The sequence below is a fragment of the Athene cunicularia genome (assembly GCF_003259725.1).
Source record: "Athene cunicularia isolate RWA chromosome 7 unlocalized genomic scaffold, athCun1 chr7_part1, whole genome shotgun sequence".
Taxonomy (NCBI): domain Eukaryota; kingdom Metazoa; phylum Chordata; class Aves; order Strigiformes; family Strigidae; genus Athene; species Athene cunicularia.
Window position 1 is genome coordinate 29,785,778 of NW_020799107.1, and position 22,294 is coordinate 29,808,071.

Below are 22,294 nucleotides of genomic sequence, written 5' to 3' on the forward strand. Positions count from 1 at the left end.
GTTGGGAAGATGGTGAAAACCTGTCATACTGACAAGGCATATGACTTAAAGGTTTGGGGAAAGGTGGAAATGCACACAGTACAAGCAGAAAGGGTGACAAAAGCTTCAAATGGTAGATGTGACACCCCAGGCCGTACAGAGCTCTTCCTCACACTCAGAGTGTACATCTAATGAAGAAATCATCTCCTCGTGCAATGTGTCTTAGTCTGGGACAAAAGGCCCCATATCTGGGTGATAGAGGGGCCCTCAGTATCCTTATTCCGCTAAAAGTACTGATTTCTGGGGTAGAGGCTTAGCAGCTAATGCCAAATACAGCATGTTGCACAAAGCAGAAAAAGAGATAAGGCTCTGCTCTTTAAGTTAAGTGCTACTGTGGGCTTCTTAAAAATGTCTGTGGATCTCTCCCCTTGTAAATTAATCCATCGGTACATTAAATCCCAGTCTAAGATCCAAATCCTGGAGCAAGTTCTAGCTTGGTTGAGGGGTGAAGGTAAATTGCCGCAGTTTTTCTTCCCTTTCTTGATTATTGTTTCTGCTTGGTGATGGTCTAGCATGGAATAGGGCAGACCTAGTGTTGCTTGTAGAAGTGTTAAAAAAGAAGGTAAATGAAAGCAATTGGCTTGTCCTTTATCTTGCCACCAATATCTAACAATTCCTCTGTGCTCTCAGCTTTCCGGAGTCAGTAGATACTTCCATGAATTCCCCAAAATTACTTCAGTGGCAAGACTCTTAATACAAGTTTTGCTAATTTACTTGGATTGGGAAATAAATTAATAAACTGAGGAGAGGGAAACTGTGGCCTGCATCCCTGAGAATAACGCAAAGCAATTTAATTTGGAGATTTCATAAGAGTGATGCTTCAGGGCAGTTTTAACCCAGAAGAAATGAACATATAAATTGTTTACAAATCGCTGAATTTAAATATAGTGATTTAGAAGTCCTCTTTGTTTTTCATTTAACAGATGGGTCAAATTAAAACAAATACTTGCGCATTCCCAACATATTTCACTTTTAATGTGAAATGTAAATGACAGTATATAGCATGATGTCTTTGAACATCTAACAGCAATAAAAACAATTTAGCATTTTCTTCTTCTAGTTGTTAAAAGTGATAAGTTCTATAAAATGGAGATTAAATTCATAAATCTCCTGACGATAAGAAAAAGCTAAGTAGAAGAAGACACAAGAAGGAACTGATGCTTTTTTAGTGTCATGTTATTGAGTGGCACTCAAGAAAATTCATGAAAGTGAAAGACTACTTGCCATAGGTAGTATTGATGCTTGCAGGATGGGGTCCAGATGGGGTGACATGACTGCTGTGATGGAGGAGATGACAAGGGGCCAAGCAAGGAGAGCACCACCGTGCTGGGCAGGCTAAGCTCATGCGAGGAAAAGCTTTTGTCGAGTGAAAGGTGGCTGCAAGGTTCAAATCTTGAGTCTTAAAGCCCAGATGGTCAGGTTGGGGATTTGAAGTCCTTCATGTAGAGATGTCAGTTCTTTCTGTTTCTGGCTACCTTGCTACACTCATGGTGGAGAGGAGGGACTGGCCCAACGGCTGCAATAACAACTCTATGTCTGGTGTTGGGGAGGGGGTACATCCAGGGGCTGTTCAGCTCGAATTTTGGTAGATTTGCTCCAGTGGAGGAATGCAAATTTTTTCCAGTGTTTTGGAGCAAATCAATTCTGTTTTTATAAAGTAGACTCTGCAGTGCTATTTCTTCCTACTTCCGTCTCATTATTTTGTTGGCTTCAAGAAAAACATGATAGCACAAGTCTGTTTAATGCTCCTCCTCCTGTAAGTAGGCATTTTGTACTTTTGGATAGACTGGGGCATACTTCCTGCAATCTCTGTGTGTGTGATTTATTTAATCATCTTCTGAGTCATGTGGTAAAACTCCACTGCCTCCAGTGGGTCAGCCCATCCATATGAGCAGTATAGATCAGACTGGTTGACACTGTGTGGGTTATCTATGTTTGTGGTCATAAAGTAGCTTTGGTCACGCTGGGACTGCAGATCTTTCTCCTAGTGAAGGTCTACGTGGGTCTGTTTGAGTGTTGACTGTCATGAATAGCAGTGAAAATATAGCTGAACTTTAATTTTTTGAGTGGTTCATAGCATTTGTTAAGAAAAGTTTCTCCACCCCCAGCATCAGAAACTGGATAGCTGTAGTGCTTATGAAAATACTCGACTGATGGCACTTTGATGAAACACAAACTTTTAACAGCATTTGAAACCTAATGCTCAACCCATTCTGACAGGGATTTATTCAGTCTTTGTGGCTACTCAATCTCATCTTTCTCCTGTGGCTGTAAAGGGCAGGGCAGTGATCAGAGGGCTACCTAAATGGTCACGAGGTGCCACTGGGGACCTCTTGCTGCTTTAACACCTGAGCTGAGGTGCCCTGCCACCACAGAAGTGAGCTCTCAGGAAAGGGTGAGTTTGGAGATTTAATATGTATTATTATATATAACGGGGTTATAGCAAAGAAGGAGAATGTAATGGAAGAGCCTTGTAAACAAAAGATAGAGCTAGTGCAATAATTATAAATGTTACAAAAGAAAGCACTTTCATAGCTGAAACTATGTAAGTCAAAAATCTTTAGGAAATGTTAACAGGTGGCCTGTTCACTGGGAAAGGGGAGCAGTACGGGAGAAGACTCCACACAAGCTGCTGGTGAGGTGGGCCTCAGCACCAGCGGCTCCATGCTAGCAGTGCCTGCTCTCTGGCCATGGATACATACTGCTTAATCTGGTCAATAATATAAAGCCACATTTATATAAAAGCAGGTGTATGGTTTGTTTGTCATCAGACTGGATCTGACTGATCTGAACTTGTACTCTTTAATGAAGTGAGTTTGGACTATCCCAGATGAAAAATCCATCGTTCTAAAGCTTCTGTGATATTTCCCTTGGCAGCTTCAGTTTTGTGCTTCTTCTTAAAAGCCTTAATTATTTTGTATAAAACAGCCTCAAGCCTAACACAGTAAATAACGTCGAAATAAAAAAAAAGTCCTTTAGTGTTGCTACGTCCTCTGCTTTTCTCTGCATACACTTCCAGTTTGCCCTTTGGAGCGATACTCCTCTGTTTGCACAGCAGAGGGGTCCCACTGCATGGGGCTGCTAGGCACTGGGGGTGCTCTGCTGTTTGGCAACCAGCATCTGGGCAGCTCTTTTCTGTTTCCTGTCCTTGAAGAAACATGCATCCATCCCGAGCTCTTCCTTCCAGAAAGAGAAGTATCAAATTAATCTGAAAGTGTTGAGGTGGATGCATTAAAATGCTGCTGTAGGTGCAGCAGTTGGCAAGAGCCAGAGCTGCAGCTGGACGGACCTAACTGGAGACCCTGCTGGTACCAGCCTGGCACCATCAGCTCCCCCATGCCAAGCAGGGCAGGTAATTCTGCTCTTTCTCATCAATACAGAACTGCAGTTTTTCTGCCTTGGGACCCTATGATGTAAGATAAACTTTGCCTACATGCCTGGACAGCAAATATCCATGTATGGGTTACATAATGCAAACATACATAGGCATGAGTAGGGCTGGGTTAGTTAGAAAGCGTGGTGTCAGCAGTTTGTTATCTTTGCACCTGCGCATCGCCTCCTGGTGGTCATCTTCGAGGGTCTTTGGGAGGAAGGCTTGTAGTCTTTCTCACCCTGTTTTTCCCACGGACTATGCGCAGATTCTCTTGGCCAATTTATTGAATAACAGAAGTGTTTTTCAGCCGGTTTATTTTTCTATCTTATCTAAGAGAACCAATAGAACTTCAACCATTCATCTATGACTATCTCTACTCATTAGCAAAATTCCAACTAGTTAGAGCCAGCCACCTGTTCCTCAAGGACAGAGCATAATATTTTGCTGAACACTGTAGCCCCTGGTAGATTTTCACAGTAAACTGTTTTGATGAACACTGTAGTCCTTGGTAAAATTTCACAGAACAGTCTAAGCAAGCAGCATTCTTAACAATATTAAAAAACCCACTATAAGTAAATAAGTTGCTAAACAGTTTTCTATAAGTAAATAAGTAAATAAATCTTAAAACAAGTAATCATTTCTCTGTATCACATAACCAAGGCCACAAATGCTATGGAGAGTCATAAATGCATCTGCTGTATGTTGTGCTAATGCCCTATCTGCTGGGCTGCGTGGCCTCTCTCCTGCCACTTTCTTGGTGGCACCTATTAAAACAATGCCATGCTATTCTATAACAATACTACTGTAAGCACCATGAACACAGCTGTACCTTGGCATAAGCTAAAGCTAGATAAAACTTTGAGTCAGAAATTAAACAGACCTCTTAGAACTTAAGATGGAGCACCATTTTTTTCCCCATCCACTACTGCTGGCAGATTAATGTTTTGCTCAGAATAAAGGTATTGTGTGTAGAAATAGTCTTTCCAAAGATCACTAAGGAAATGTATTTCATAAGGCACTTGGCAAATGGGTTTTCAGGAGGCAGATTACTTCAAGTAGTTGTGAAAAATACGTGGTTGTCATCTAGCGATGACTCAGGCACAGTATAACTTGACAATGGTAGGACTTCTGTTACAGGAAAATTAGATGCTTCTTCATAGGCTGGAAATTGGCTGGGTTTTTTCCATACTGAAAAAGGTAAAGCTTAGGGATAGAACAAAAATTGAAAGAATAACCTAATTGATTAAATTCCAGAACACAGCTTCAGCCCATGATCTTTAAACTCAGCTTCACTGAGTCCTCTTGGTTCATTTCTTTAATTATTCCACTCAGCTGCCTTTCTTCAGAGACTTTGTTGGAGAGGTGCCTGGAGATATATACTTCGTAGGCTGGGTATGATTTTCATCTCTGTGTTTTATATGGTGTCTCCATCCACATATTTCCCTGAGCAGGTCTTCGAATTACACAAGACAAGGAGGAGACTGAATACACTGAAATGAGTAGTGTGGGCTGAGCAGGGAATGTGGAACACTTAGGCCAACAGACTGGGGTCTGGCTGTTCAACTGAATGGGACACCCACCCTCTGTCACTAGTTAGATTTTTTTTTTTTTTGGTGCTGCTCTCGGGAAAAGAGATAAAAGCAAAGGATTTACCTAATGGTGTTCAGTAAAATTCGCTTTCCACTTTTCTGCAAAAGTATTAACCTGGTGTCAACAGCAAAACCGATAAATGCTACTGAATGCTGGTAGCATAAACCCAAAGCTCAGCTATTCAACAGATGACAATGGAAAGGCTGCGTTCAGGGCTCATGGCTTCTTGGGGCAATTGTGTGCAAACAACCTCATCTGAGGAGCTCTGGGTCTTCTTTTGCTTTTAAAAATCTACATAGCCACAGTAAAATAGACTCAAGGCAAACTGCTGAAATCCAGATATCTGTATGTTCAGTTTTCCCACACTGTAATTTAAAGATGAACATAAGCAGAAACCAGCATAATTTTCCTCCCTATTGTACAGAAAGCAATTTATCTACTCCTGCTTTTAACGGGACTCACGTAATAGAAGAGTGTGCTTTTGGCTTAAGTAGACAGTCCTCCTTTCCTCCTACACCAAGGGATGGCAAAATGGTACAGAGAGAAAAAGAATGGAAGAATAGGGACTAATTGAGGCCAGCACCCCAAGGGTATTTAAGACTTTTGTAGTTTTAATGGAAAAATCAATGTGCGATTACACTTTGCATTAGAGTACTTAAAAATTGCTTCAACATGAAAAGACTGCAGCTTTAAAAACAACCTAACCCTGCAAGTACTGTAGTCAGAGAACCAAATTCACCACTAGTGTAATCCACATAATTCTCTATATGTCATATCCTGGCAGATAGGGTCTCTGTGGACAGATGACTACTGTCTTTGCTTCTGTGCGTGAGAATCCCATGAGGACAATGAGCACTTTACTGGTGCTCAGTGAAAATTGTAGCCCTGCTCCTGTCTTTCACCTGATGCCTACAAGGAAGTTGGTATTTCACTTGGTCTGATAGTGAGCTATAGGTGTGGGTGCACTGCTTCAGCCTGGCTCATCCTGTGGCACATGCAGCACAAGTACCTTTCCACTTTATACTCTACCATCTGTGTTGTCCAGGGACTAAGCGAACAGCTGAGATTTCTGAAGTACTTCTGCCCTACACTTGCCTCTGCCCAAAGTCTTTAAGCCTCATTAATGACTGTTACCAGTGCTGGCCTTAAACTTAGTATTATTTTCATCTGTTTCTCTTACAAGTTGTAGGTAATAAACCTATTGTCCCTTGGTTCTTCCAGCAGCCCTAGGCATATGCTAAGAGAAAGAAGGAAGGAAAGTGCAGGCAACATCCCTTGCTGTGGCAGTGTGAGCCAAGAAACAGGCAGGGGCTGCTGCCTTTGGGGAGCTGAAGTCTGGCTGTGTCATCTCAGCTTCTGAAAAAGGCACTCTGTATCATAACAAACCCTCCCGAGGAGATGTTTTTTTACAAGTAGAAGCCTTAGAAGCTGTCTCTTTCTTCAAAGATTTGGAAAGCTGGAAGATTTATTTCCTTCAAAGTGGAGAAATACAGATGTTGCTCCATGTATTAAATGAATTGAGGGAGGTAACCCTCAGACAGAATACAGTAGTTCTACATTAAATAACCCTATCCCACCAATTTTGGTCTGCTGCCCTCATTCTTTGGTCAAGAGACTATTGTCTTAAGCATTCATTTTCCAATTTCTCTCTGTTTTCTTGCTATCTCTGCAGAGCCAGACACCATCTCAAATGTAGATTGCTCTTACAGCTCCTCAGTTTCAGTAGATAGGACTCATTTGTGGCATGTTCACAGATGATTTATTGAAGTCTTCACCTGTGAAAACTAAATGCATTATCTATCCTCTATTGTTTCATATTCCAATTACACCACATTTCACAAAATTAAATCTTTTGTTTTCCTAGCTGATGTTAAGACCATTATCTTTAAGCAATGATGCTAGCCTATGAATTTTAATGGAAGAATTTTAATATCTGAGCATTTATTAGTAATGTGAAGCTTTCAATTTTATCCTACATAACCTCTTGGTTTCCTAAAGGCAACATTTCTGTTAGAAACCGAGAACCAACCAAGAGGTTAAAGACTATTTTCTTCCCTTTCACTGTTACGAGTTCCTAAATCTGCAATTTTACTGGATAAGTAGCACAGCTGAAAAATTAGTAAGTAAAAAATCAGTAAGCAGGAATTTTAAAATTATGTTTTCCAAGGAAGATAAACAGTTAAGATTTCAACTTACGTTTGACACAATGTGCTGTAGCACTTTTTTAGTGCTGCTAGATGCCAGCCATATACTTAAGTGAAAAAAAAAGTGAAAAAATTAGTAAGTAAAAAATTAGTAAAAAATTAGTAAGCAGGAATTTTAAAATTATGTTTTCCAAGGAAGATAAACAGTTAAGATTTCAACTTACGTTTGACACAATGTGCTGTAGCACTTTTAGCCTTTTTTGAGGGCATCATTTGCATGTTTTTGCTGCTAGATGCCAGCCATATACTTAAGTGAGAAAGCAGTTGTCCTTCGGATCTCTGTTGTGGATGCATGAGTAATATCAAGGTCAAAATACTGCAGATTAAATGAGTCTGTCAAGAACCTCTTAATAGTATAAATAGTGACTTACAAGGAAAGGTGAAACTGAGAAAGAGGTCTGGTATTGTTCTGAGTTAACTTTTCCTTGTTTCCCCTTAAGCTGTTGCTAGGCTTCTGGTTGTTGTGTTTAATTCTCTCTTAAAAGCACTTACTATGTTTGTTCTTATGAATTTTTAAAAGACGGTATTTAAGTTGAAACTGCAGGGTTATAGTGGGGTAATCTCTGACAGCAAGTGTATGCTTGTTACGGAAACACGTACAGTTCTGCAAGCACTCAAAAAACACTTGACATCCACCTGCAATCAGGTGCACATAGGTAGTAATTTCAGGAAACTAAACTTTACTCATGAGTATAAAGAAACCCAGACAGTGGGGTGCATCAGAGAAGATAACATTGCTTAGCTATCCATCCTTGTTCTCAGCCAGTGTAAATGGCTTTCTCTTCTCTTGTTTTATTAGGTAGCATCTGCAAGAAGAAGCCCTTCTGCTCCAATCTCTAGTTCACCCCTGCAGAAGAGCTCAGATACAGCCCCTTCCAGAAGGGCTAAACATTTTGTCCCTATTCATATAGCATTTCTGGAAATCCACCTTGTTTTGCTCCTCCATATAATATTGCCAGCTTGTGTTTTGTTGAATGTAATTGCCTTACATAGCTAAAAGAGAGGCCACCTCATGATCAGTCTTTTGTTTTAGTGGTATATCTAGCTAGCATGGTGCTGCTGAAGGTGATTTTGATTTGAAGAAATATTAAAAGACTGTCCTGATTGCTCCTTCCTAGAAAAATCCCCGGAGTTCAGTATATATGTACCCCTTCTATTAAATTGCAATAACTACAATTATTCTAGCACTTTTTCCATGAAGTGTAAAATGTAAATTGTGGAACTTACTGTTGTAGAGGCCAAATGTAAAAGTGGGCTCCAAAAGACATTAAATGTAACCTTGAAGGATAGTGCTGTCAAGAACAAGATATAATCTCCACTTTAGAAAGTCCTGATATTGCTGGGTGCCAAAACCTCAGTGTGAATAGTACAGGAAAATCCCTCTGTTTGTTCCTTCTCCCACAGATGTCAATGTGGGATCATGACAGAGAGAAATGAATGGGCAGGTGAGTCTTAGGTCTATCCCAGTGTGTCTGGTCTTAATCTGAACCTTTCTGTATATGCTGAAATAGGCAAGTAATCAGTCTGCCTTCAGTCAGGTATATGAGATTTTTAAGATGGCAGAACAAAAATTTTAATGGGACAAGGAAAAAATCAGTTAAAATGCTCTACTTCAAACTGTGCTTATTTTTTTCCTACTCACCTCTGCCTCCCCAAATATAAACTTTTCAAGAAAGAATTTATTTATTACTGGGTGTGTTTTTTATCTCTGTGTGTGTGCTAAAATGTGTCTTGTTTGATAAGCTCCAGTATTTGTTGATTTTTAAATTTCTGTGCCTCATATTCTATCTCTCCAATAAAGACAACTGTTGAGGTCCCTGATTTTGAAAATAATACTGAACTTAAATTTGTCCATTAAAGGCTTCAAGAATGAAGTTCCTCACCAACTGAGTCTGTTACTAATGCTTAAGGATATCTATAGAATAGAGTTATTGAAACTGATATGACTGAACCAACAATCAGAAACTTTTAAGGTAACTAAAGATAGCAGTACCTCAGCAATAAGGTACACACAGACTTTAACATGTCAGATTTTTAATCATTAGATAAGAACTAACATGGTATGGTGAAGGACAAAAGGAAGTCAAAAGCAAGAGTGCTGGTCAAGTTTGCCCTTGCCCTTCAGACGGTGAAATAGCTAAAAGCCTTCTGACTTTCTGTCACAAATTTATTGAATAGTTCTTTCTGATCGGTTAAAAGAAATGCAGGTCTAAAATGGATGGAATGGGTGTGTCACAGGTGTTCAAAAGATGATATTTAAGTTGTGGTTTTGTCTTGAAAGCCAAACACAAATTCTAGTGGTAGTAATGATGACATCAACTCCTGACAAAATGTGTAAAATCATCTATTGGTATTTGCAGATGTGCACATATCTTTGAAAATCTTGGACAATGATTCTAGGGAGGTAACTTAGCTACTCAAGTATAATGGGTTAAAATACATATTTTTTTTAACTTGAACTTTTGAAAAAATGCAATGTCTAACTACCCACATTGAAGCTCGAGAAAAGGGCTACTAAGGTGACTGGAGAATGGGGAGATAAACCTTTATCCGAAGCTAAACTGAGGTTGTATTCTTTAATGTAGCAAAATGAAGAATATGTCTGGCTTTGACTAGTCTACAAGTGCACTGGGGCAGTGAGTACCAAGGAAAGAGGAAGATCTAGTTTGTACCATGATTTGAAAATCTTGCAGGACTGATTCAGTAACAGCCACACATAGAGTGACTCCAGGTACACTCAATCTGATATCATTGTGCATTGAGTTAAGCTTAGCAGTCTTCTTGTGCATCTTTAGAAACTACCCAGGGAGCCCAGCCTGTTTAAGTTAGGCTTTATGTCAAGGAGTTTGAAATTGCCTTTGTTTCAGTTGAGGAACCAAGGACCCTCCCTCTAGCATGCACATATCTTCCTCTTTGGTTTAGAGACTTGAGTCTGAAAGCTGTAGTACCCTTCCTCAACTCTGAATCTACAGAGCTTTAAATCCATGCTGAGTATGGATTCACTAATCTGGTCTATAAAAAAACCCCAACCCAACAGTAGAAGAGCAGAATGAGAGAGTTCTTGTGAAACTGCTGTCTGCTGGTCTGGTGGGTACGAAGGGCCATCACTTCTCAGCTGAAGCCGTCTGAGCAAAGCCAGAGCAAATACGATCTCTGTGCCTTTGGAGGTTGGTGAGTGTATACCTCTTCTCTCTTTCAGTGCTTCTCTTGTGCCCTTTATAAAAGATCTTCCACACCTAGTGTACTTGGAGTCACCCTTGGGAGTTCATTGTTAAAAGTTAATGTCTGGAGATTGAAACTTTCCATTGTCTTGATTCCCTTCCCTTTTCCTATTTCTGCTTATATTCATGTCTACTGAATTCTAAAAAGCTTTTTGATAGCGACTTGAAATTCAAATGTCCCCTTTCTATTTGTCTTCTGGTCCAAGCCAATATTTAAATGCATTCCTTTCTATTATAAAGAGCATATTGACAATTTAGGAAATGTTGTCCTGAAGTGCAAATATTCTGATATTACAAAATATTGCCATGTTCTCTGCATTGATCTAAATGACAGCACTGGCACAAGAACTAATAGGTCTACAGGGGCCATGAATGAGTGCAGACAGAAATGAGAAAATTTGTAATCGTGAGAAGGACATGTTCAGGGACAGCCTTCCAAGTGGAGAGTTGAACCAAACCAGTTCAGTTTCTGGAGTAGAGAGTGTGATCATTGATGCAAGTCCATGATGTGGTTGCCTGTGTTGGGAGTGGAGGCATCTCTGGTCATACAGCCCAGGCATCCACTGGGTTGAAAAGAAGAGGTTATGCTTATTGCTCCTTGGTGTGGCACTGTGACTTTGGGAGGGTGCTGAACTTGCAGAGAATGTCCAGCAAGTTTACGCAAGCTGAACATTTTCTTGGCAAATACCTGTTGCAAAGGAGACTTTCAGAAAGCTGGTTGGGACCACAGAGCTTGGTGCACACTTGAGTCCCTGCAAGTGAAGGATCCATTTCCTGCATGTTTTGGTCTCTGAATCAAGGGCAAGATATCACCTGTGATGCTCCTCTTGCTGCCAGATATCCACACTGCCAGCCTGCCTTGATACCTGCCTTGATACACTCCTTCACAACTGACGTGGCTGTCAGTCTCCCTGTGCGCAATGACTAGCATTCAAAAGCCTGCCTCTGAGTCTCTATCTCCAAGAGAGAATTGCTTTAACCTTATCAAATGGAAGTGAAATTTAAAGTGACTTAATGTTTCTTTGCTGACAGGCAGGAATGTCCTTTAAATCGACCGTCACAGCTCGAATGCAATTCTGTAGGACCAAATCATAGCCTCTTGTTGGCCTTCAATTAGACAATGTTAAGTCTGGGGAGTGGGAATATTTTTGCCTCCCTGGATGTATGGATAGCATTCTCATTTTGAAGTTTTATACAATGAAGTTATATTTGATATTTGCATAATTCAAATAGATGAAATCCTCAAACAGGCACAGAGGACTTGATTTCATTAACTTGGGATGCAGCCATTCCCATCTCTCATGCAAATGGCAAATATCTTTCCTGTAAGTATACTTTAAAGATTCATTTCTTTCTCTAATCAAGTGGTGAAATCCTACCCACGGGAACCAGAATTGATTTCTTTTCCCTTCAGACTGAATATCATAGCCTTATATGGGTTAACTTCAGTCATGAAATGTAAGGTTAACCCTTCTGTGTGCTGCGAATCAGCTAATATGTTTCTGTTTGCTGCTCCAGTGCATTGGAAATGTACATGGTGTAGTCGTCCTGAAACATAGTCCTCAGCTCAGAGAAGGTCTGCCTATTGTCAACAAGGATCTATTTTCACTGAAACTCTGTCCTTGAGAGCTTGTTTTTAAATTTCCTCCTGGGCCTTGAATGCTATAATTGATTCTGGTTGTTTTGGTTTTAGTCTTTAACAATCAAGGTGAAGGATTGCTCCCAAATTTGTTAAGATGGCAGGAGGAAGGCAGTTTCCCCACACCACATGGACAGCATCAAGGAGCCACAATGGGCTCTCACAAGCACTGATGTTTCTGGTTGGAAATGGAAACTGAACAAAAATGTTCCTCTCTCGGAGCTGGCACCTGTGCCATGCTCTCTATGGGGGACCTCTTGGGGCATGAGAGAGCTCCACTGCATTAATGAAATTTAATAGGCATCAGTGGAGAATTAAGGGTACCTGATGGTGGGCCAAGTAGTCTTAGGGGATAGTCCCTCACACTAAGTAGTCTGACCATAGCAGTGCTTAGATGAATTTCCCCCTCTCCTTACTATTGAATTGTCCACCTATCTTTGTATGCTATTTTCTCGTTCACCTTCTTGGTAATAAAGCTCTGCATTTTATTTTCTGTCTTTCAGATATATCACTTTTCACTTCAATTGTCTTATATTAGTTGAAACTGATAGCCTGACCCCTTGGCCACTGTGCTTTTCTCAAACATTTCCCAGTGCTTTCATCAAAAGCAGGATGCTCTGCTACATTATAATGAAGAGCTGCTTTAAAAAACATAACAAAAAAACCCAAAAAAAACAACCAACAACCCCAAACAAAAAAAGGAAAAGTATTTTTCTTGGTAATTTGGGATGCTTAGTTTTCTGGTTTTCTTTGTCTCAGAACACAAAGTAGTCATTGGGGAGGGTTTTTTTCTCTGCACTGAAAGTGAATTTATGGTGTGCGCTCTGCCTCTCCTGCCCACTAGCCTGCCCCGTAGAAGAAAGCAGTAGGTCAGCTGCATTGAACAGCTCAGGAAAAGCCAAGATGTCCTGGGTTTTCCTCCTCATATCAAAGGAAGATTTTACTCTGTAATTAGCACTAATTAGTAAATCCTCCCTTAAGTGTACACACATTGTCGTATTTGATCTCTAAAATTACTGGTGTTGGGATGCACAATGGGTAGCAAGCACTGAGCTTGCTCTGGTTCTTTGGTTCCTACATCAGATGTCAGCTGCCTTTCACAAATTAGTTTAAAAGTTCAGCACTGTGGTTCCCAAGAGCTTTTGATCAGTCTGGCTTTACTGCTTCATTTAGTTAAACTTTGCACTGCCCCTTCAAACCTCTGAGTTGCCTGCACCGCTGGGGCATGCAAGGCCCGATACCTGATATCAGTTAACCAAAGGAAGCGGTACACTGAGCGATACCCTGTCTCTGCTTTTCTGGGGGTTCATGTGACAGCAAAAAATGTGGCTTTTTGACACCAGGGAATGCTAAAACAGTCTGTATCTATATACACCCACAGACATGCATGTATATATACATACATATATAGGAGTATTGACTAATTAGGAGTAGCCATTCTCACCAAACCCTTTGTCATATGTCAGCATCTCAGAGCCTTTTTGGTTGGATATATGTTGCATTTTACAAGAAAAGCAGCCCAAAATAACAGGACCCGAAACAACTGCTTCCTCTTTGTGTATCTGGAACTTTCAGAGATTTCAGTTCTGGGGTGGGTTTTTGGTTTGTTGGCTTGTTTGTTTTAGTCTTTAAGGAGACTCAGCTCAGGGGGCCCTAGCTCCCATCCTGAGCAGCCACCTTTTGTAAAATGCCACATTCAGCAAAAACCCCAAGAGCCTAGGGAGTGAGGCAAATGCCGTTCTTGTTGGGCTCCACTGGAGATCAATGCACTGAATTCAGTAGGAGCTAGAAGCATTTCAGACTTCTGGTGACAAAAATGTTGTTGACTGAACTCTACTGAACTCTACTTTCAAGTCAGGAATAATTGCCATCTTTACATCACCATTTTCAAATTCTTTATCCCTTGAAGCAACACTGAGAAAGTCAGTGTCCCTAAGGTTCAAAACTTCTTTATTTAGTTTTCCTACTTTTTTAATGTATCAATGGTTCTGATCATTTTTGCTCAATACAGTTTTGAGGAGAAAATTCTGAGGCATGAAAAAAATCTGTTTAAATTGAAACATCATGCTTTTGATCCAAGGACTGATGTTCTATAGGATGAATAGAAACAAAAATCTCATGATAACCCCTTTGCTTTCCTAAAATAGAAAACCTGCCTAGTTAATGAATATAAATGAATGTACATTCACTTCCTTTTTTTTGAGGTTACTAAAGCTGATTAACATTAGATACCACAATTTATTTAAAGCACTTGAGTAATTATTCTGCTTCCTATCCCATGAACATGTAACTTATTTATTACTGAGGATTTTTTTTCTTTTTTAAAAGTGTATCCTTGAAATCACATTGGGGACATATCTTTGTCATCCGAGTTTTAAAATAAGTCTTTTACAATAAATAATTCTGGTATGCAAGCAAAGAAGAAAAATTGGGCAATGCTATAGAAATTCAATAAACTGAGATGCATTGTCTTACAGGAAAGGACCTGAAATCCTTAGGAGCGAAATAATGTATTGACAATTTGGGGTTACACAAGTAGAATTCAATATTCAGCATAATTAAATTAGAAATAGATAGCTTCAGCAAAATAAAATACTTTTTCATATAAAAATTAAAATGGGTGAAGCTACTTTGCTTTATTGTGACATTGGGTGGATGAAGGTGCTTTGGCTGAGAGCTATTTTCCAGCAGATCATCATAAAGTGACTTGTATGTGTTGGCCTTTTCCTGTTATGTTAGTCTAATGAGAATTTATTCTCTGCTTGCTAGTAAAGGCTGCTGTAGCTTCTGCCATGTTGTTAGTTATGCCAAGCAGGTTAAGTTACCCTGTCTAAGTCTATCTTTGCTAACATTGCATCTTCTCTCCAACCATCCATCCTCAGGACTAAGAAAGACAGAGAGAGAAGTGAGCAGATACTGGCTGCAGCTGGAGATGGCCAGGAGCTGTGCAGCTGCCGGGATTCTGCAGGCTTGTTCCTTGCTGTCCCTTTTGTTAAATTTAATAAGCTGGCTGTTGAACACAAATCTCTTTAACCTGATTAAAAGTTGTTCTCTAAGTTTGCATAGTTTGAGATATTATTGGAGTCGTCTTTAGGCTGGGAGCACTTTCACTCATTCTTGGTAACTGTGAGGGCGTGTAAACTTGTGTGTGAAGGAAAAGAAACACTGAGATTCTTAAACGCACTATTATTTTCAATGTAATAACACTGTTTTATATTAACTACCACTTCAGCATGAAAATTCTATTTCAGGATTAATGACTAAATCATAGGCACCTCTAGCCAAAATAAATGAAACTGTTGACGTGAGCGCTGTAACAGAGCAGAGTTTCGGTATTAGGTCTGCCTTCCCACAGGAGCACATGCATAGCTCTCAGTATTTGCAAATTCTGTGTATGTACCCATAGAGGAACATACACCACTTGAAAGCTGGGGGAAAATAAAAAAAAGAATCTGCTCTGGACATTTCCTTGCCAAAGCACTTGAACCTCATCTAAGGTATTACAGGACAGAAAAAAGATCTGCAGCTTGTGAACTTTATGGCAAAGTTGCATTTCTTCCTCAGACCAGTTGTAAAAAGAGAAGTTAAATAAAATCTTCTACATTCTGCAGATCTGCAGACAATTAGTGAATAAAATGTAATTCTGCAAGGAACCTATTATGTCCATTGTAACGTTAAAATAATTCAAAGCAGCTGGATGCTGCTCGTTTAGAATCACCAACTTCTGAAAACAATGATATCCAGCAGCCTATCCTGACTTAGCAGAAGCAGTACTGATTTATACAAATGTAGATACTTCAGTGACATCTTGTAATTTATCTATTACATGGTAGTATTTTGGAGCCCAGTCTGAGACCAAGGGCCCACTATATCTGCACTACAGACAAAAAGAAAGAATTGCTATGTCAAAACATACACAATCTATATAATTAGAACCAGAAAGGATGGTAAAAAGGAAATGCAACTTACACAGTTGCTCTAGTTTTTATTAACATGGCTGTTGCATATTAAGTGTATGTATTAAATATTTTGAAACTAGGTAAGAAATGTTTATTTACTAAAGAAAAATGGCCTAGCTACCTCTGAAAACTACAGGCTATGTGACAACTGTGTAGCACGTTTTAGGTAATTCACATTTGCGTTTCCTGAAAATGCACATGCAAGAATCTTCATTGTAAAAACAATTATTATTCTTTGAAGAGATCATGGTTAGCAGGAGCTCCAGCATGTGTTGCTTTTTTTAAGATACTCATCATGGGCTGGTAGATGACAATGAACTGCAATCAGCTGTCATGGGGAGATGGATTTGAGTAGCAAGAAATGCTTCTAGTAGACTTTCAGTGTCAGCCACCTCTGATGCTGGTGTTGGAAGATGAAAAGGATTATTTGCACCAGCTTGTAGCTGCTCAGAGGAAAAATAACTTCTGTGTATTTGCAGATTAGGCTAGACACAGGTTTTGCTGCTCTGAATAAAACTCCTTAATATAACTTACATTGGGGCTCTGAAATGCAGCCTGTTTGTATTTCTCCCTTGGCAGTGTTAGAAAACCTCATCTCTCCCTCATCTGCATTTGAACAGTCTTCATTTTTATCTCTTTTAGATAAGGGACTTCTTTGCTTTAAACAGTTCTCTTTCTCTCTCATTTGAGTATGGAGATGTTGGGAGGGTTTTTTTTCTCATCTTGAGCCTGTGCAGTAGTTCCGCTATTTGCTTTACAGTGTCTCTAGTTTGTCATTGATGGGCAGTCATATTTCCAAATGGACAGACTGCAGCTCTCCTGGGTGAGTCTGTTTTGTCTGATCGTGTCTTGGAGTAACACAGGGACAGCCTGCAGGCTTGTTTGTTCATAGTCCTGCACATTCAGACACACTGGTGCCTTAAATGTCTGTGCTTTATGCATTTAGGAGGCAGGCTTCCTGTGACACGTAGGGTGTAGGTTTATAATTTCTAATATGCAGTTTCATGTGCAAAAGAATTATATGGAGTGTAGTAAAATTAAGAGAGCAATGAAACTGTACAGTTGAATTCAGACACACATCACTCCACAGGAATAGCCATTTGTGTGAGTGATGTGGGTGTCACTTTAATACTTGCTGCACAACCAAATATTTTTGACTTTTCAGAAAACCAGCATCTGATGCTAATTGTGCAGGTTTTCTAAACCCATGATACCGAGATGTGAAGAAATGAAGCTGACACCTCTTCTTCCTTTCCCCTTCTTCCTCTACATCCTCCTTCAATATGCCAGTTCTAAGTCAATCAACAATGGATAAAAATGCGGGGATCTCTAGGTGGGATAAATGTGTGGTTTAGTACTGGCATTTGATTTGAGACATAACATGAGTTATTAACCAGTTTTTGGAGACTGATCTTCCTTTTTGCTCTACCTGCAATCTCTTTCTTCTCAGCTGGCTGAACAGCAGTCTGTGAGTAGGTACCTGCAGATAATACAAGAAATTGCTTTGAAGACTTCTCTCCTTGAGTATCTTCCCTGCCTTTAATTTGGTAGTTTATATGTGGAAAATATGATTATATAGGCTGTGATTTGACAGAGGGTGTTTTCCCCTTGAATGCCCATAAGACCAAAAGTGATTGCAAAGTGTCCACCACTTTATGCTTCAAAGACAACTTCCTCTTTGTAGCTTATAAAATCCTATGAGCCAGGAGTGTCTGATGTTCATAAAATCTATGGCTCCCTCTTACATCCTAGCCATAATAGTTTTTTTTACGGCCCTTGTGCTCTCCCTTAAGCAGGCAGGACAGTCGCCTGAAAACAAGCACCAAATCTGTTGATCAGAGCTATATGCATGTATATGCACAGTCTGACTGAAGAAGAGCTAATACTGTCTGCTCTCTTGTTTTGGAGCCTAGACTAAGAGGCCTTTTTAATTCTCTTGTGGGAGAAAGAGGTGGCAGCTTCATAAAGCCATATTACTTGTTAGCTGTTACAGATGAAGATAATCTGAAACACAGGATCTATTAGTAACAGAAAGCACTGGACAGAAGATTTTCTATATGGGAAATTGCCCATCCACAGCATACTAAAGATTTTATTCCTTTCATAAGTCAGGATTCTGACTTCAACTAAAGCTTTTACAACTTCAAATTTTTATCCTACTGTCCAGCTGCCTCTGTTTCTTTTGGAGAACCAGTTAAGACTCATCTTCTAAAAACTTTTCAATGCCCCAGGACCACACACCAAAGAATATACATATATTTGCTTACAGTCTGGCCAGAGTTATTTATTATTTAACTTGCTTGCAATTAGGCTTTAAAAATGTAAACTAGTTTTACCCCTTCACAGTTATGGAGAAAACAGCAACTTTCTCAGTGCTCAGCTGTAGCAAACTCTCTCATTCTCCCCTTCCTCCCCCTAATCAGAAGTAAATAGGATTTCATTTCATTCCCTCAGCCCCTACCTTAAGTTGTTCTGTCTCAACAGCACCATCACCATGTTTTTATTTAACAAGTTTCATTCTTTGCACCTTTTGAAATAAACATGTTTACTAGCAATAACTGAGCTAAATTTGTAACCTTTACACCTAGAGACTATGCCCTCAGGTGCTCCGTGTTTTTGCTATAGAGATTGGACAAGAACTTCAAATGGTGTAGCTGAAAGAAGAAAAACCTTCTCAGTATCTTTTTTTTTTTTTTTTTTTTTAAAAACCAGCAAAATTATTCCAATGACACACAAAAACATTAGTGTTACAGAACAGCTGGAAAGAGGGTTTCCCTCCATTTGTATTCATGACAGCTTCTACATACCCAACTATCAAAACCTCTTATGAAGAGCTGTGTTGTAGTGTGGATAGATTTTTATACTTGTCATAATACAGATCTATAGGTAAATTTGTCAATGATACATCCACTGTGATATTGCCACATTTCTTATAGAAAATAGTCTTAATGATAATTACCAAGTTAAATATCCTTACTGTGTAAGTCTGAGTTTATTTGATTGCTTGGTTTTAAGAAGAATGTTTTAAATTATCAGGGTTTTTTCAGTTTGGAGGAAATTTAGAAAAACAACATTTAAACCAAAAGTAATTTACTGGGCTAGTTAATTTCTACATCCTGTTTTTTAATAAGGTATGCATGGTCTAACAAGCTTCTTTCTATGACTTCTAGTGCTAGTTTTTTCCTTCCCATTTATACATGACTTGTCCAGCCCGTGTTAGCAAATTCTGGAATGAATTTTGAAAGGTTGATGAAAAATGAACCCTCCTTGATTTCCATTTTGAAGCTAGGGTTCGTTTGAGCTCTAGGACTGTCTTTAAAACCTAAAAAAGAAAAATCCCCTGTGTGCTTTTGATAGAATATCTGCCAACTAAAGGAGTAACTTCCTCCATTTCTTAAGTACTTTTGTTCTCATCTTGTCCTCCCTCCCATGTTTCTCCATTCCCTGTTATTAGCTGAAATGGGGCTGAGGGTGGGGTGACGGTGAAGTTATAGGGAGGGAGCAGGAAGGAAAGAAGGTGGGGGCGAAGGGGGGGATGGGTGAAAAAAGGTCACCCATTTGTTTCAGAACTGAAGCGCTGGGGGGTTTTTTCTCATCAAACTAGTGACCCTTAGAACCACAAATTTGTTTAAAAAATCTTGTTTTCTCACACAAAGGTTAAAATAAAAGTTCTGGGTCTCTTTAGCTTAGCATTTAGGAATATGAAGGCCCTAATATATAAAGATAAAGCTAAAAGGCATTGATGTGATGGTTTGGTCTGATCTGCAAAATCAACAGTTGAGGGGTCCCCTGTTCCTCCCACCCCATAAATAACAAGCCCATCTGGGGCAGGGAAGGAGGAAGAACTGAGGGCACATCTGGTTCTGGGGCTCTCCAGGTTGTGTCACACCCATAGTGACATCTCCTAATACCCACTAATACACACTGATGTCACTTCTCACATGTGCAAGCCCAGAGGTGTACACCTGCTGTGGTACCAGAAGTTACTGATGTTATCCTTGAGCTCTGACTAATTTCCTGTCTAAACATAAAAATTACATCAACCATTGACTGAAAAACAAACTAGGGTGATGCCAAGAGGAAAAACAAATCTAAGTTAAAAGATGCACACCCACACCCCCCCGAGGAATAGTCTGGGAGAGTGCTGGGAGTGCCCCATTACAGGTGCCCTGGGAAGTGACATGGCCCAGCCACACCAGGAAAGCCCAGGAACGGGACAGCTCAGCCAGCACAAGGCAGTTACTGTGTGTTGTCCTGTCCCGTGGGTGGCGGGGGAGCCACCCAAAAAGTGCCTCTGTGTGAGGTGTAACACAAAGGACAGCTGCTATTCCCCTCACATGGTGCTTTCCCAGAGACAGGAGCATGACCTTTCTCTGCAGTGATTTGCAAGGCCTGGTTTTCAATTCGACATGTATTTGTCTGCTTGAAACCAAAGCTTATGTATGGGCACTGCGCACCACACATACGAACAGCCAGAGGCACCTATGCGGTGTGGTTTGGCAGTGCTGAGTTGGATCCGCCCACAACTGCAAGCCTGCTGCGTGTGAGATTTCTGTTAGATCTCTGCATCTGTTTCTGGGTTCATTCACCAGTCCCCATCACTTTGCAGCTCTGTCGTAGCTTATGGTTTGGGTTGTAAGCACATGCAAAAACCTGCAAATTAGCTAATTTCTGAGACAAAATACATAGCTTCCCTGCTGAAGGCATTGCGCTCTGAGGAAAAAGGTATAAATCTGGTCAGAGGAGCCTTTCAGACTCAGTTTTACTGGTATTGTTACATGTTTCTTTTCCCAAATTGCCCTGCAGGTTAAACTACTACTCCATGTTCCCTGTTATTCAGTCCAAAGTATAGTACATACTGTGGCAACAATGTTCAAGAAGAACCCAAATTAGGTCTGTGTCTGCGAGGGAGACAAAATAAAAAGAGCAAACTAGTTTAATTACTCCCCATTCAGATGTAATTCACTTGCATTGCACTAGGAAAAATAAATGCTGCTGGGATGTTATGAGACAATTAGTAAGATAATGGAAAATAGTTAATACCCCTCGCGTCTGTGAAAGAATGGTCTCCCCTCAGCTTCAGAGTAGTCTTGAAAGGGTTTTCTGAATTCTATTTCCAAACAAGAGTATCTTTTCCCTTTGGAAATATAACAAAATCCTTTCACAGTCCAAAATTGTTATTTACAGTTTGGAAGTCATACAGTTCAAAGAAATCACCTTGGTCCTGAGCCAGGCACAGGGCACAGGTCCAGACACTCTGAGAATACTCCTCTGTTGGGAACGAGGAGTGATAGGTACACTTTCTCACCCAGCTTCTTGATTGTGCCCTGTGTTTCCTAGCCCGCACATCTAAATGCATCCTGGGGCCTTTCACAGTAGCCATTCTAAACAATTCACAAATATCTCAGGCATTCAAAATGTGTCACAAGTATCTTCCTTTATTATGTTTAAGATGGAGGACTTTTTCCTCTTCCACTGTGACACCAAAGTCAGAGCAGCAAATCTGTCAGTAACTTCTCAGCTTATCTTCTTAGTACCCATCAGCCGTAAATGCACTCGTCCCTTGACTATTCTGAGACTCAGGCTCTGACCCCAGCTCCTCTATGGTCCTGCTAAGTGACCTTGTTCAAGCTGTACATTCTCCCTGTGCCTTGGACACTTCTGCACCGTAGGGATAATGATTTCTGACTCCTTTGTAAGTGTGTTTTATTGGCTATAGTAGAGTCCAATTATCCTGGCTTTTGCTACTGCATGAATAACCAGCTACCATCACCCGTTGGCACAGCAGGGTGAACTTGAGCACGTGTGGGCACTAATGCAGATTTCCTCACTTCTCTTGTTTTGAAGTTCCTCCCTTGAGGTAAGGAGTTTGGGGATTTTTTTCTGTGTGTAAGTATCCAGCTGCGCAACTCCCATTAAAAGTCAACCTCCCTGTGCAACTTGATCGAAAAAAAAAAATCCTGTTTAATGTGAGATTAGTTTAGGCTTTTGTACTTGGTTTCTTTGGGACTCTAATGGCAGTCTGAAAAAGAAAATCACCTCGGAGAACGTCTACCACTTTGGGTTTCACATAAATGTAATCCAATTACCCCAGTCTAGGCCATGCAGAACTATTTGGTCTGAGGTATACATCAATCTAGGAGAAGTACAATAGAAAAGAAGGCAGATTGGGCATATTTCTTAATAGCATAACACAATGCAATTGCCAAAGGAAAGGCATATGCTTCTGTCCTGCATTACGCAGTGCCTGAACTGAGTAATTGGGGGGG

At 40.1% G+C, this 22,294-nt stretch overlaps 1 protein-coding gene across 1 annotated transcript in view; it reads left to right on the forward strand.

The window, feature by feature from the left end:
- GPR39 (G protein-coupled receptor 39) overlaps positions 1-22,294 on the forward strand; it is an 82,316-nt gene that overhangs the window by 1,852 nt on the left and 58,170 nt on the right. The gene's annotated exons all lie outside the window — the stretch shown is intronic.